Source organism: Nuphar pumila, chromosome 6 (assembly GCF_984573655.1).
Source record: "Nuphar pumila chromosome 6, dmNupPumi1.hap1.1, whole genome shotgun sequence".
NCBI lineage: Eukaryota > Viridiplantae > Streptophyta > Magnoliopsida > Nymphaeales > Nymphaeaceae > Nuphar > Nuphar pumila.
Window position 1 is genome coordinate 40,156,167 of NC_143254.1, and position 10,986 is coordinate 40,167,152.

The window sequence follows — 10,986 nt, forward strand, 5'->3', positions numbered from 1 at the left end:
CAGGATAAGGGATAGTCCTGAATGTCTTTTCTTTTAAAGCTTCGTTAATCTCTGCTAAGTCCTTTTCTTCATCCAATTTTATCAATTTTATTTCTTAATTAAATTTTAATTCTTCAAATTCTTTATTAAAGCTTTTTTTCACCAAACTTTCTGCCTAAATTCTATTCCTTTTCCATTCAGGATAAGGGATAATCCTGAAACCCCTCATAGGAGCAACAATGCTACCTGTGAGAATTCTTTTTACAAAAATAAAATTCTATAAAATTTCCTTGATTCTTCTCTTTTGTCAAAACTTCCATCAATTTCTATCATTCTCAGATTTTATTTCCTCCCCAGTCAAGATAAGGGGGCAATCAGATCACATGCAAATAAATTCAGTCCTCTAAATGATCATTCTCAATCCCAGGTCCGGTCCTCGCACTAGCAAAATTTTCAAAATTTAATCTTTTGATTAAAAACTTTTTGTCAAAAATCTGAGTTCTCACTTAGGCTTCTCCCTTTATTTTTCATTCAGAGTTCTGAGTTCCGACCAGGACTTCCTTTTGAATCCAATCATCGCATTGGAAATCCGTCATTTCTTTAGAAATCCGAGTTTCAGCTCGGGTTTCTCTTCTATTATTTTTCATTCGAAGTTCTGAGTTCCGACCAGGACTTTCTTCTAAATCCAATCATCGCATTGGAAATCCTTCATTCCTTTGGAAATCCGAGTGCCAGCTCGGGTTTTTCTTCTATTATTTTTGTTCGAAGTTCTGAGTTCCGACCAGGACTTCCTTCTTAATCCAATCCTCGCATTGGAAATCCTTCATTCATTTGGAAATCCGAGTGCCAGCTCGGGTTTTTCTTCTATTATTTTCGTTCAAAGTTCTGAGTTCCGACCAGGACTTCCTTCTGAATCCAATCCTCGCATTGGAAATCCATCATTTCTTTAGAAATCCGAGTTTCAACTTGGGTTTTCCTCTATTATTTTTCATTCGAAGTTCTGAGTTCCGACCAGGACTTCCTTTTGAATCCAATCCTCGCATTGGAAATCCATCATTTCTTTAGAAATCCGAGTTTCAACTCGGGTTTTCCTCTATTATTTTTCATTCAAAATTCTGAGTTCTGACTCGTACTTTCTTCTGAATCCAATCCTCACATTGGAAATCAATCATTTCTTTAGAAAACCGAGTTCCGGCTCGAGTTTTTCATCTATTCATTTTGTTTGAAGTTCTGAGTTCCGACCAGGACTTCCTTTTGAATCCAATCCTCGCATTAGACATCATTCATTTCTTTAGAAATCCGAGTTCCAGCTCGGGTTTTTCTTCTATTATTTTTCATTCGAAGTTCTGAGTTCCGACCAGGACTTCCTTTTGAATCCAATCCTCGCATTGGACATCATTCATTTCTTTAGATATCCGAGTTCCAGCTCGGGTTTTTCTTCTATTATTTTTCGTTCGAAGTTCTGAGTTCCGACCAGGACTTCCTTTTGAATCCAATCCTCGCATTGGAAATCAATTGTTTCTTTAGAAAACCGAGTTCCAGCTCGGATTTTTCATCTATTAATTTCGTTTGAAGTCCCGAGTCCCGACTCGGACTTCCTTCTGAATCCAATCCTCGCATTGGAAAACAATTGTTTCTTTAGAAATTTAAGTTTTCAAAACTCGGGTTTCTCTTTATCTTTTATTTTCTGAAGATTCGAGTCCCAACTCGGACTCTCTTCTTTTTCAAAAAAATCCCAACTGCCAGGCGGAACATTCTTCCAAAATTCAGCCTTCCGGCTAATCCATTTCAAAATTCAAAAATCCAGGTTTATTCTCTTTAAAAATCTTTCTTCTTCCCCTTCAGATTAAGGGATAAACCTGATGCCTCCTGCTAATGAGGTATTTCTTTCATTCCTTCCCAGTTCAGGATAAGGAGATAAATCCTGAAAACAGACCACCACGCAGTTAGGATGTGGCGGTCCATTGAATTCAGAATCTCTCATCAAATTTTACCTTCCTAGCTCATCTTATTTTTCAAAATTTTCAATCATATGTTGAGCTCATTTAGAAAATTCGATCCTCTTATCGGTAACCTTCTAAATTCAGTATTCTGATCAAATTCTTTCCTTTTTACAAAATTCAAGACTTAAATCTAATGTATTTCAAAAAGATCCAGCATCTCGCTGGTCATGTATTTCCAAAAGATCCAACTTTCGTTGGTCATGTATTTCCAAAAGATCCAGCTTTTGCTGGTGTTATCATCGCAAAATTTTTCTCGTCTTCCCTTCCTTGCGGAAGAGAGGGGGAAAATGCTTTCGCGATTCAAACTTGACTGGATTTTGGAAATTGTTTTGAAATACTCGCCTCCGTTTTGAAAATTGCTGGAAAATCCATGGGATGGGGCTTGACCTGTCGGTATGAGGTTTGACCGTTCCTGCCGCCTTTAACAGGGGTAATCGAACCAAGGACCAAAATTATGCTTGACTTAGTAAAATCATTAAAATTATGTTCTATCCTAAATGCACAGAGAATTGAGGCATGTGGTATGAGAATTTTGGAAAATGTAAATTGGAAAATATGATGTATGATTAGAAACATTTGGAGTTGAAAAGCATTTCTCAGGAAAAGATAGAAATCAATTTCTCAGAAAAACTCAGACGAAGAAGGTTTGAAATCTCGAGAAAGTTTATAAAGATTTGGAAAATCTTGAAGAAGGGAATCTCGAGAAAATCTTGAGAAAGCTTAGAAAGACTTGGAAAATCATGAGGAAATAAGAATCTCAGGGAAACTGTAAGAATTCTTGAGAAAATATGAACATTTGAAAAAAAAAAAGTACTTGTTGGGAAAACTCAGACTTTGAGAATTTTCTTAAGAAAAGGATAAAAAAAGTTTATAGGAAAAATTCATTGGAAAATGAATTTTAGAACTTAGGAAATTGAAATCCCGAGAACCTTGTTTTGGAAATGTTTGAAAATCAGCTTTTTATTCTTGAGAAAGATGAAAATTCCCTTTTAAAAATGGATTTTAAGAAAATAACTTTTTAAGGAAAATCACGGGAAAACTTTGATTTGGGAAATCCAACTCCGAATATCATCATAGTTTCTTGAGAAAATCGATTCCATGAAGTGAAAATCTTTTGAGAAAATCATGAGAAAAGCAAATGATGCAGATGATGTGAATGAATGAATGCACTTTTGAAAAGATTTCTGAAAATTTTATTGGAAAAATGTGGATTAAGCCAAAGTACATCTTTCATATATTCTGACTGTGGCCATGAATATATTCAGGGTTTATTTGAGTTAATTCACAATATTTTGAAAACATTGGAAATATGAGGTGCATTTTCAAGATGGCCTAAGAGTGTAGGCTCAATGTGACTGGTAGAGAGATGATGGATCTGGGTCTCGTCCATATTCCGACTAGGGCCGTAAATATGGATTCCACCGAGTTCATCAACTCTCTAAGAGTTGGTGCACGTGTCATTCGTGTTCATCCATGGTGAATTTTGAAAATTTGAGATATATACATCATAGAATCAGGATATTACTGAAATCAAACTATATGAGATGCGGCCTACTCTAAGCAGTAAAAGTAAATCTTATTCCAAGGTTTACATTGGATTGTTACATTGCATAACATAAAGTAAACGAAAATTGAAATGGAGCCAAGGAATCTGCATCTTCTAGATTTTCCTGCAAAATGAGAGTTAGTACAAAATAACCAAGGAAATGGACATATATACTATATACAACAAAGATATATATGTAGATATAGAAATATTTGAATTTATGCTAAATGATATATGGTAATGAAGATATATTTGCAAAAAATAAAAAAATAAAAGAAAAGGAAAAATATATGTGATATCCAATGCACATGAAGGCATATATAGATACATATATAAGTATATATACATGTATATATATATATATAGATATATATATATACATATATACGCATACATATAGGTAGATATACAATAGATATACATATACATAGATATATATATACATATAATGAAAAAATATATACATATTAATGGAAATTCCATATAATGGGTAAAATCAGAAAATACAGGTATATACAGTTTCTGTAGGCGACTTTACACAGCCGTATTTCTCAAATTATAATGTATTTTTCAATAAAAATGAGTATGAAGCTTCTCTATATATCAATAATGAAATATGCCAAAGATGGTATAGAGATCATGAACGGATATGGATATATCCGTTCACGAACATAGCCGATTGTCAAGACTGCATACCTGCAACAAAAATGGAATGGGTATGGATGTAGAGGTTATGGTGAAAGACAACACGAATTTACAGGAACTAAACATGCTTATAAGGAGGTATTTTATGCATGATGATAATGAACACGGGCATTGGCGAAGCATAAGAGGCAAAACATATATATATACACATATATATATATATATATATATATATAATAAGAAATGGGTTGCATCTACTGTAAACTGTTAAAAAGATGTGAGCTTCATCTAATATGAGTGACTACAACACGCAAACTGTAACTGATATGGACTGCTACAAAAAGAAAATTTTGGCAAACCGTGTCTAAAATAAACAGTTAAACAAACAAAACTACATCTGCTATGCATAGTTAAAAGAAAATACAAAACAGTTAAAGTGAAACAAATTACAGCTATCGTGCACAGCTAAAGGGAAATACAAACTATCTGAGACAAACAGTTAAGGCTAAGTAAGCTACAACCAGTATCCATAGTTGAAAGGAGATACAAACTGTCTAAAACAAACAGTTAAAACTAAGTATGCTACATCCAATATATATATAGCTAAAGGAAAATACAAAACTGTCTAAAACCAAAGTTGAAGCTAAATAAGCTACGGCTAACATGTATAGCTGAAGAAAAATACAAATTATTTAAGACAAAAAGTTAAAGCTAAATAAGCTACAGCTAACAAGTATAGCTGAGGGAAAATACAAATGGTCTAAGACCAACAATTAAAGCTAAATAAGCTACAGCTAACATGTATAGATGAAGGAAAATACAAATTATCTAAGACAAAAAGTTAAAGCTAAATAAGGTACAGCTAACAAGTATAGCTGAGGGAAAATACAAATGGTCTAAGACCAACAATTAAAGTTAAATAAGCTACAGCTAACATGTATAGATGAAGGAAAATACAAATTATCTAAGACAAACAATTAAAACTAAGTAAGCTCAAAGATATACAGAAAGCTATAACCTATGTTACAGGATGTTTTAACATAGGAATGATAGGTGGAATATGCAAAAGTAGTGGCTATAGCATCACAATAGCAGGACTAGCTGATCATATACAGAACAGTAAAAGAGTTAAGGACTGATCTCTGCAAAAGAAAATTTTCAGCTGTTCATGGCATTTGGATTTCATATAACATTTCTAGATATATTGCCATCAACCAGTATGACTTCATGACCATTCTTGAGGCTCTTGTCAACAAAACGATAGCCTTGCGACAATGGCCTTCCCACATGAAATATCCACAACCAGACTGCAAACGGGGACTGTATGCTTACGATAGGGGGAAAGTGTAAAACCACCAAATTGAAAAGAGAGGGTTATAACAGAGGAGTTGCTCTGTGTGAACAACAGGACAAATGAGGTTTTATTTAGCAGGAATCCTGATGAAACAAAATTTTCTTGGGGTGGAAGTCCTCAAAACTGGAATCAATGGTATGCTAGATGTGACGACACCTACATGATCCTGGTTGTTTGGACTGAAAGGGAATGCAAAGCTCCTTCACGTTGGATGCAGGAATCGCCGACTGGATCTCTTATTGCTGGTGGGCTGGGCTTCTTACTGAAAGTGGATGTGCGGCTGGAGATGGGCTGAACAGTAGCCGTTGGACCATTGCTGGGTATCTCCTGTTGATAGCTTGAAGAAGGATGAAAGATGGCCTTGGTGCTGAAAGAGGGTTGGGCCTCCTGTTGTGGCTGGACTGAAGAAGGTGGACAGCAATCGTTGAAAAAAAAAAGCTTGATGGCTGGAATGAAGAAGGTGGAAGACCCTGCAAAACCGAAAATCAAAACCCTCTCTTCAATCCACTCTCTCCTTTTACCAAAACCCCAAAAGAGCCATCCTCCCCCTCTCAATCGGCTACCTCCTTTCAATCTACTCTCCCCCCCCCCCTCTTCAATCGACTTTCCTTTCCCTTAAAAAAAACGCAGCCCCCCATTCATGAGGTGTCGTTACTTCATTTTTTATTTTTTTTTTGAAATAGCCGTTTCAAAGGAGGGCGCATTCCCTGTTTTTCAAATTTTGGTTTTATTTCCCTAAGTTTTAGGCAAAATCAAATTTATGATTTTAGGGAAATTCGGTTGTGCCATTTAAGGCTGCCTCCTTCTAAAAAAAAATTTATTTAAACAAATAAAAAAAAAATGGATATTGAAATAAATGAGAGCTTTTATGGAAATGCCACCTCAATCCACTTTTAAAATCCTTTTGAAAATAAAGCTTTATTTTGTTTTGTAAAATCTTTTATTTTCAAATGGGGTGCCACATGTGTTTGGGCCCGCTAACTAAACAAAATAAATAAATAAATATTGAGAAAAAATTCGCAAATTGGTATGAACTTCGGGTGGGTCCCGCTTGAGAATAAACAACTTACCTGAGAGTCTGAGTATGATGCTAGTTCAAAGGCGGGTCCCGCTCCATTTATTTGAAAATACGAAATAAAACATTATTTATTTTCAAGAATTTAGAAAAATTGGCTTTTCAGGGCAAAATATGGATAAATGTAAAAAAGAATTTGTAAAGAGATTTAAAATCTTTTGCAAAAAGTTTTGAGATAAAATCTTTAAAATCAATATCCAAATATCCAGATTGTTTTTATTGAGAAAATTTTTGTAATTCAAAGTCCTGAGGTAAAATGGGAAAATTTTGGTAATTTTGAATACCTAGGGTTTTAAAAATCAAATCTGGATGGACAATTTTGAAGATCAGGAGTTCTGGATCTCAAAATGACATGCTGTGCAGTGAAATGATGCAAAGTGTTCATGCAATGCGATGCAAAGACATGTTTCAGTGAAATGTCACTCTGAGCTCGGACTTGGAAATTTTAGCTTTTTGTCCAGAAAAAGGATTTTGAAATTTTGCCATTTGAAGATGTCTCTGAACCTAAATATGGAAATTTTGAGGCTCAAGAATGAAATTTTGGACTTTCTGCAAGGTTTAATCTCGGAAAATGACCATTTTGCCTTTCATTGTGTCCGGAGAACTGAAATGTGCCGACTGAGGGGAATGTCAGGGAGGTGAGTGAAAATTTGGGGTGTTTACAGATGCCCCTCTTTGCTACTAAGCCGGCTTATGGTCGAGCTTAGTGGCAAAGAAAACACACCAAATTTGGGCTATAAAAATGCCCCAGTTAGAAGGATCTGACTGGGTATGAAGAAAATTAGCCCGAGGAAGATGGTAGATATGAAATGGAGAAATGAAGAGGAAAGACTCACTATGTGAGAGTGAAATTCAGGTTTTTGCCCTTAACCTGGATGGGACAGAAAATGCTTTGTATGGAACGAAGCTCAGGTTTGACCCTTAACCTGATTGGGGATTGAAATATCTTATAGAAATGAGATTCAGGTTTGTACCCTTAACCTGATTGGGCAGAAAAATGAAATACCTCTATGAATGAGGCTCAGGTTTATACCCTTATTCTGATCGGGCAGAACATGAAATACCTCTTTGAATGAGGCTCAGGTTTGTACCCTTATCCTGATCGGGCGAAAAATGGAATATTGGAAGGTGAATAAGACAACTTTTTCGAGGCGATGGAAATGAAATTGTAAGAGGCAATTTTGGAAGATGATCAAGACGATCCGGTGAATTTTTCATCAATGTGAAATATGAATATGGTAAGGAGTAAGACGACTCTTTCGACAACGCGAAAGATGGACATGGAAATCTTTTGACAAGAATAAGGTAACTCTTTCGGCAACGCGAAAGACAGACAAGGCAAACTCTTTCAAAGAAGAGTAAGGCAACTCTTTTGACAATGCAAAAGATGAATAAGGCAATTTTTCCAACGGAAAATAAGGCAACTCTTTCAGCAATGCTAAAGACAGACAAGGCAAACTCTTTCAAAGAAGAGTAAGGCAACTCTTTTGACAATGCAAAAGATGAATGCTGGCGATCCAAAGGAACAAGACGATTCTTTCGACAATGCGAAAGATGACAAAGGAAATAAGGCGATTCTTTCGACAACGCGAAAGATGACAAAGTAATCCAAAGGAATAAGGTGATTCTTTCGACAACGCGAAAGATGACAAAGGTAATCCAAAGGAATAAGGCGATTCTTTCGACAACACGAAAGATGATAAAGGCAATCCAAAGGAGTAAGGCGATTCTTTCGACAACACGAAAGATGATAAAGGCAATCCAAAGGAGTAAGGCGATTCTTTCGACAACGCGAAAGATGATAAAGGCAATCCATTCGGAGAGAAGGCTAATCTTTCAACAACGCAAAAGCTGATAAAGGCAATCCTTTAGGAAAGAAGGCTAATCTTTCAACAACGTGAAAGATGATAAAAGAAAATCTCTCGAAGGGGTCAAAATACATCAATATGGACATCAAGCTCTCACTTAACGTCAGGATAGCTAGAAAATATTGTCAAAATGTTGAAAATTTTGTTGATTCAAAGTAATTGAAAATGATGCTCATTGTTGTGAAAATATTCCTTCTTTTCTACCTGAAGTATAACCTCCAAACAGGATTGACTTCTTAGAATCAAGATTTGGAATCCAAATTGCTTGCGATTGACCTTCTTCAAAGAAATTATCAATTTCCTTGATATGAACAGGAAAGAAAATTTGATATTATGAAAGCAATTGATGAAACAATATTGATAATAGAATTTCACAAGATTAAAGAGGATTCTTGATAGATTTGGCAGTTTGATATCCTGAGGGCTTCTCTCATGATAATCTTGTTGCACTCTTTTGGCTCTCTGGTGTTTTGGCTGCATTCTCCTTCATTTTGGAGGTATTCTGACTTTTTCTCTCTTTCTTTTTCCTCTCTTTCTCTCTTTTTTGGAAGGGTACGTTACAAACTCCTTCAACTTGGAGATGTTTCGATCCTTCTTTGACGATATTGGCTCATGGGTTAGAGATCTTTGGATGATAGCGGAAATTAAATATCCTTTGCGGATTGTCGGGAGGTTCATCGCATCTGCCTTCATCTCGACAGTGCTTTGGACTTTCCCTAGAAGAATTCGTCGCAAACTTGTAAACACCCCAAATTTTCACTCACCTCCCCGACATCTCCACCAAACATCATCATCCAGCCTCTGAAATCGCTGGACGGCAAAATGGTCATTTTCTGAGCCCGGACCTTGCAAAAGTCTAAATTTCATCTGCAACTCTCAAAATTTCTCTATTTTGTCTCAGATAGTCAAAATCTTACTCCTGACAGAAGACAGGAATCCTCAAGTCTTGGTTCAAGATTCCATTTCATAAGACATGACATTGCATATCATTGCATGAGCATTTCAAATCACTGCACTGCACAGCATGTCATTTCGAGCTCCAGAACTCTTGATTTCAAAATTTTCAATCCAGATTCGAATTTTAACTATTTTCAAAATTGATTTCAAAACCCTGGGTCTTCAAAATTATCAATTCTTCCCATTTATACCCCTAGGGCTCTGAATTTCAAAATATTTTCTCAGGAAAACGATCTGGATAGTTTTCAATATGGATTTCAGTCACTTCACCTCAGATTTTGCCCTTTTTGACAATTTCAAATATCTTTCTTTTACAAAATCGCCCTACAAGGGCCAACTCTTTCCAAAATTCCTGTTTTGCCCATTAGTCCAAATTTTTATGAAAATTCCAAAAAGAAGTTGTTGTTTTATCCTTATTTCAATAAAGAAGCAATGTGGGACCCACACTGAGGTGGTGTCACACAAGCTTTTCTTTTGAAAATTTGAATTTTGAAAAACCCAAAAATATAGGAGCCTTGTCCCCTGGATTGATGCCACTTGTCTTTTCTCTCTCCTCCCATTTCCATGCCAAGTGTCAGTGTGGGGTTACCTTAAGAAGCCGCCACATGTCATCCCATTTTATCTGCCATGTGTCACCCTATCCATCCTGCGCCATGTGTCATTCCATGACTACCAAGAGATGCCAAGTGTCATAGGTTGTCCTGTCTAGAAAAAGTGGAGTTTGTCTCCTCTGAGGTGGCGCCACTTGAAGTGTGTCTCCTGCAGAGGACACGTGTCAACCCCTCCTTCCTTCTAGAAAAGTAGCCTGACACATGTCCTCTCCCTATTTTTTTCAGAAAAGTAGGAAACATGTGTCACTCCTAAATTCCTACAGAAAAGGTAGGCTTGTCTCCTTTGAGGTGGCGCCATCTGGAGTGTCTCCTGCAGAGGACACATGGCAAGCCCTCATTTCCTCAGAAAAAGGCAAGTGCCATGTGTCATTTTCTGCTTTCTTCAGAAAAGCTAGAATTCAAATTTTCAAAAATCCCCATAGGTGGCGAAAATCAAGAACTCCTACCTTTTTCATCTTGTCTGAGATGGCGCCACATGGCTTGGCCCACCTTCTCTCCCCTCTGCCACGTGTCATTCTCTGCTTCTTTCAGAAAAAGTAGAGGACACATGTCCTCTCCCTACTTTTTTTCAGAAAAGTAGGAGACACATGTCATTGCCCTCTTTTTCCTCCCTCTTGCCACATGGCATTGTAGGAGCCACCCTGAGGTGGTGCCACATGTCCATCCTCCATTCCTCCAGGGCCAACCTCCATTTGAATTTCAAACTTCCCCCTGAGGTGGCGCCATTTAAGAAAGCCTCTCCAGACAGCTGACACTTGTCCGCCACATGTCCAGACCTCCCTGCACCAGAAAAAGTAGAAAAAAACCCCCCCATGAGGTGGCGCATTTTGCTTCCTCCCTTCATGTTCTCCTGCCACATGGCATCGTAGGAGCCACTCTGAGGAAATGCCACATGTCAGCCCCTCCTTTCCTGCAGAAAAGCAAAATTTCAAACATTTGAACTCCCCA